Below are 6,534 nucleotides of genomic sequence, written 5' to 3' on the forward strand. Positions count from 1 at the left end.
TTCCCCCTTAGTTCCGTGAGTAAGAGAGAAGGTTTTGACTCACCCAGATTTTCTTAATTGCTGGTTCCTTGACAAATCTATTTAACTGTATAGATAACAAAATAATGAGCATAGACAGGAGGATGCTTGCCTGTTAATCCGTTTTTCTTTAAAAAAAAACGGCTCACTTATTCAGCTGAGCTAGTTAGAAATCCTAGCTCTGTCCGAGCTGTTGGAAGACCTTCTTTCACAGACAATTCTAATGAATTCCAGTCTCCAACAAACACAACAAAGCTGTGTGGGAGATCTCACGTTTCTTCTTTATCCGGAAGAAATTATCCCCAGTCAAAAAAGCCCTTTTGACTGGATTTTAAACTGAAAAAGTTTCATCCAAGACGGGAGCCCATCTCAGAGGCAGCACAGGCGGAGGGATCCTCCTGGGAAGTCGCCTTCGCCAAAATCTTAGCTGGTGCATATGTTAGCGAAATCCAAAATGTTAACAAAGAATTATGTATTTGGGCGCTAATAGGTAAAAGGCCAGATTTAGCACGTAGGAACGCAGTGGGAGTACCGGGGGGTAAACACATAAGCTGTCTAAGAAAGTTATTTTGTATGGCTTCTAGGGAGGGGAAAGAGGAAGCTTCCCATCCCCATATAGCCGCCCCATAAAGAATCTGTGATAAGACCTTGTACTGAAAAAATCTTTAAAGCAGGGGCCACAAGATAACCCCCCATAGTACTATAAAATCTAAGAATTGCCCCAGCAACCCTGGAAGCTGAAAGTTTAATAGCGGCAATTTGTTTTTTCCAGGAGAGAGTATCTTGAAACTGGATCCCTAAATATTTAAAGGAACGACATTGTTCTATTGGATGGTTTCCGATAGCCCATTTATGATTATTAAATCTTTTCCCGAAAACCATAATCTTTGTTTTCTGGTAATTAATTTGTAATTGTTCCTTTTTACAGTAAACATCTAAATTCACCAGTAATCTCCTTAAGCCTATGGGGGTAAGAGATAAAAGTATCATGTCATCCGCATATAATAACATTGTAAACTTCCTACTTCCTACCGAAGGCGGAACAAATTATGGGCCCGGCAGTTCAGCTACAATATCATTTAGATAAAAATTGAATAAAATGGGAGCTAAAAGGCAACCCTGTTTTACCCCCTTATTTGCCAAAATTGGTTCTGTTAAATTGTTTCCCTCTCTTATTCTTAAGCTATTATTCGAGTACAGTTCCCTGATTAAATATAAAAGGCGTTTATCAATATTAGCGCAGGCGAGCTTGGTCCACAATTGTCTTCTATCGATTGAATCAAAAGCGGCCGCCAGATCAACGAAGGCGGCATAGAGGTGTTTTGTGGGACCGAGCATCGATTGCCTAGGTAAAAAAAGGAGGGTGAAGCAGTGGTCGATGGTACTCTGCCCTTTCCGAAACCCTGCTTGTTCCGGATAGATAACCCCATTAGCAGCTTCCCACTCCTCTAATTTGAGCAGGAGAAATTTACTATATAACTTAGCTCCGATATCCAGAAGGCTAATGGGTCGATAGTTACGTGGATCTTGTCTCTGACCCTTCTTGAAAATAGGGATAACAATACTCTGCTTCCAACCCTCCGGGATAATGCCTGTAGTATTAATCTGGGTGAACAATTTGGCCAAGATGGGGGCCCACCATTCAGGGAAGTTAGTAAAAAGTTCAGGTGGTATCATATCTTCCCCGTGTGCCTTACCCTTTTTCAATGAAGAGATAAGAGCTCGTATTTGGATTACTGTGACCGGCGGCCAATTGGTATAGTTAACCTCCTTAAAGAGCAAGGGAGGAGCGATAATAGCGACCAAAGTGGTATAAAGCTTAGTAAAATGATCATGCCATCCTGAGGCAGAAATTTAATCGGTTATGAAATATCTACGGGAACCAAACCCACCTGCTACCATATTCCAAAACAAACGCTCATTACCTTCCAATAGTGCTTGATTGAGTTGTTGCCATTGCGCTTTTACAAACAGAGCCTTTTTTGTCTTAATAATGCCTTATAAGAAGAGCACAGATGGACAAGATGTTCGCGACGCAATGGGGTTGGATCCCTTCTTATTTTGCGTGCAAAATTAACTAGTTGACGCTTGGCGGTTTTACAATCATGGTCAAACCATCTCTTACTCATCGGCCTCACTGCCTTAAGGGGGCCTTTCTGGATCATCATAGGTTTGAGAAGAAGAATAATTTGTTGATAAAAATTAAGTACATCACTGTCAAGGTCCATAATTTCTTGCCTGAGAGAAAGCATAGTGTCACTAACCAAAAATTGCGAAGCAAAGGTGTTTAAAGTTGGGGACCAATGGACTTTACAGTCAGCTATTTGAAGGCCCTCCAAGTTTGGTAAAGTAGCAGGGGGAAAAGGTTGGCATAAGCTCAATACCGTCAAGGTAGGGAAGTGATCACTTTCAATTCTGTCTAGTACTAGAAACTTATAAACCTCTTGGAATAATGTTCTTGAAACAAACGTAAAATCTATTGCACTAGCTCCACTGGTTGAAAGATATGTAAATGTACCATTGGTCAGGTCCACGGCTGAACCATGAAGACACTCCAGATGATGTATTTGAATGAGCTCTATTAGCTTTAGACCTTGTTTGTTTACAATCTGATCTTGAGATGTCCTAGCAGTTAGGGGGATGACAGGGGCCGGGCCTTGGTTTGACGAAGGGCCATCGTTCCACCCAGGACCCAGCCTGGCATTAAAATCCCCACAAAATAGTACCCTATAAGAAGGGAATTGGCATTCCAAAAGTAATAGAAAATCTGCTAATTGATCCCAGACACATCCAGGAGCTAGGTTTCTAGCCTTAGCGGGGGGTAAATAGGCGTTTATGAAAATAAGAGCACCAATAGGGGATCCTGTTAACCTCACGCCCTGGACATAATGATCGTAGTTTGGATTCAGGATTTGAATGTCTGCAGGTATATCCGCAGAAATGAAGATACAAAGTCCCCCGCTATCCCTTCCTTTACTATTAAGTTTAATTGCTGGGAGGGTGAAAGCTTGGTAGCCACTTAATAACACTGGAGTATCTATCATCGCCCATGTTTCCTGGAGGCATATGATCTTAAAATTATGCAGAAAAGGGGACGGATCTGCCTCCTTAAATTTATTAGACCATCCCCTTATATTCCAGGAGAGGATCATAAAGTGTCAGTCTGTGCTGGTTACATCCACTGGGCTAGGAGAACGATTTTGTCCTTTCTTTGTTCGTGTGATAGATGGCGTCCTAGGTGGCGAGCTCCCTCGTTGAAAAACGGGTTGTAGAAGTGTCATAGGTAATGCCTGAAGTTGGATTTGATCCGTTGATAGTTGTACTTTCAACTCGCTCTTCATCTCAAAACTTCTTTCTAGAGGAGTGGTCGAATCCGCTTCGGTCTGCTCATGGATTGCAGATAAGCGAAGAAGAAGTTGGATTAGTCTATTTAAAATTTCATCCCGGTCGGTCGCTGGAAGGTTACCGAAGGATTGGAGCAACGCTTGTTCCTCATTCTCCACGGAGTCATCTATCCGCCTCTCCCTATGGTTCAACTCATTGATCATTTTTAACTCAGGGCCCTGTGGCATGGCAATAGTGGTATCTCCACTCCCAACCATGGCCTCCAGTAAGTTCAAATTGGACATCCCTTTCAGTGGGTTCAATGTAATTGACGGCCGGGAATCAATAGTTTGAGGACAATGGTGAGCCCTTAAGTCCTTGCCCGTGACCTGTTTTTCTGGAGCATTAGAAGGGTCATCATGTCTTTCCACTTGATTATTGAAATCCAGGTCGATTAACAGATCAGGGTTAGACTGGGGCGATGTATGTGCCTTATTTTGGGTGTGATGAAAATAGCTAATTAATCCCCAAGGAGGAGCTAAATTTTCAAAATATCTCAAAGTAGCTATATCCACCTTGGACAGTGCGTCCTTATGAAGCCATATTTGAGTGGCTACCTCCTGGGAGGTAAAAGTGACCACCGCACGAGCATTGCTATCATTATAGTAGAGGTATTCTACTTGCTTAATGTCATTAATATTTAAAGATAATGTCAGCACATTTCTTATAATATCTGTAAAATGGCTTTTCCTGATGTCTGGTAAAATACGACCCCACGGCTTGGGGTAATTTTCAAATGCCAATTTGCACCTATTTAAGACCAAATTCCATCGGGGCATTACCTCTGGTGACGCAGTATTCTGTTTTATCAATGCGCCCTCTAAAGCATCTTGCCAAGGGTCCTGATGAGGGATAGTACAAGCTAAGCTCTTAGTGAAAACTGAGCAAGATTCCAACTTGGCAAGCGGAGGAGAGGGGAAGTTAACTCCATGTTCAATGGAGACATAAGAACAATCTGTGAGGGAATGCTTTCCGAACTTCGGACTTAACTTCATTCTATCCTTCTTTCGAATCTCATCAGAAAGATTTTCCAGCAGTCTGAAAAGTTTCTTAAAATTCATTCTGTTTCTCCAAGATGTTTTGTAAGACTTTAGATTTTTACTCTTTTGTATATGGAGAGGCAGTCGCCTTTTTTTTTGTCCATGAAGATTTTTTCCGAGAGGGCGCTGGAGGTACAGATGGCTTGGTGGTATGAGCCTGAGCAATACTTGGCTGGATGGTCTGTGATTTTTGTTGTAATGCGACTAAAGAAGTCAAAAGCAGATTGCATTCACTCAGGTATGCTTTAACATGCTCCAACTCTGTCGCCAACATGAACAGCGAACCTTTTATAGACAGGCCTTGTCCAGAAAGATCGTCCGTTAATAAAGGGTTAGTGGATTTAATGTCTGAGCCAAAATTTCCATCATGATTAAAGGGCCTGTCAAGGGAGGAACCCGCATCCATATGTTGTGTTATATAGTCGTTCTGCTCTGAGATGTTTTCATAAAGTAAGTCAGTGGTCTCTTGAAAAGATTTACAAATGGGCTGTTCACTAGCTTCTAAAGGCACCGCCGTGCGATTAACACCTTGTGACAATATTATGTTAACTGAGTTTTGATTTTCAGCCAGTGCTATTTCGTCAGCCAGACTCATAGCAGATGGCTCCGTCAATGGGCTATGGTCAAAACCCCTAAGGGGAAGTGACCATTCCGAAGGGGGGGCTACAGCTTGCCAGCTATCCGAATCAGTATGATGGTATAGTTTGTGTGAAAAAAAGTTTGTAAATTTTTGCTGTCCCTTTAACTCTCTGGGTGAGATTTCATCCTGTTTTGGAAATGGAGGAATTCCCTGCTGAACCTTATCTCGTCCCTTCTTCTTCTTCTTCTTCTTTTCTTTGTCTAATAAGCTTTCAAAGAGAGGAGGAAATCCTAAAGCTTGTCTCTCTTTCCTTGTTAGCACCATTATCTGGCTATAATTCTTAACTTGACGGAGCGAAAAGTGATTTGCACATAACTCTGAGGTTTCCAGAGCACAAGTTAATTAACACTTAACCCCAGCTTGTTTCTCCGGCCGGTTATTATAAAAGGTTAAAGGAATGAAGCAGCATTTGTTTATCATGGAAACTCTTAGTTTATGTCGAGAGAATATAAATAATTAGAATATATATTGGCAGAATACCAGGAGCTGCAGGAAAGACTCACCCGACGCCATCAACCGGAAGTTCGCCTCTCTATTTAGTGATGATTTTATCACAGTTAACTTGTTTTTCCGTAATTCTGATTTAGGTGGATAATCAGACAAAAGGTTTTTGTGATTTGTTTCATAGTGGTGTTTCAAGTTACTGGCTTTGTAATGACTGACACATTGCAGATAGGACACAAAGGTTTACCTCCTTTAACGGTGAATGCAAAATCTTCCTCCCACTCTGGGTTAAAATTTCTGTTTTCATCTTCATACTTTCGCTTCTTACAATTTGATGATGTCATCCTCTTTCACAAAATTTTCACAGACACTTCTAAAAAAATTATATGTCAAGAGCCGCACATTATATGTCAAAGAGCTGCATGTGGTTCGCAAACCGCAGTTTGGCCACCCCTGGTATATCAGAACCATTGATCATAGTATCCTTCTGCACCATCTAGCAGGTAGGAGCTGAGGGTTGGTAATTGTCCTATCTGTAAGGCAGCTTTGTCCTGGTTTTGGCCCTGTCCAGAGGTTTAGAGTGCAGTGAATTGTACATGGATTGTACTTAGCTCTATCTCTCTTTTTCATTGGATTCCGGAAAAGTAGTGGAAAGTCTAAACTAGTGCCTGGGGACTATTTTGGGTTTAATTCAGACAAGACAGGTGCTTTTGGTCAGTAAAAATAAATATATATCTAACCTATGTTTGGACTGCATGACACTCTCTCTAAAGAACCAGGTATGCAGTATTGAGGGTTTTTCTAGATACATTTCTTGATGGCCAAGTTGTGGTTGTGGCCAACAATGTACAGCCCTTCAGGGAGAAGGCAGATCTGGCCACCATCATACAGGCTTAGGTCACATCCTGGTTAAGCTACTGCAGCATGCTATACATGTTCAGCTTGTTATTGATGATGGTTTTCCTTTATCGTCTGTTTTATGCTGTCCAGTTTTATTCTTATGGTTCT

This window comes from Rhineura floridana, chromosome 2 (assembly GCF_030035675.1).
Source record: "Rhineura floridana isolate rRhiFlo1 chromosome 2, rRhiFlo1.hap2, whole genome shotgun sequence".
Taxonomy (NCBI): Eukaryota; Metazoa; Chordata; class Lepidosauria; order Squamata; family Rhineuridae; genus Rhineura; species Rhineura floridana.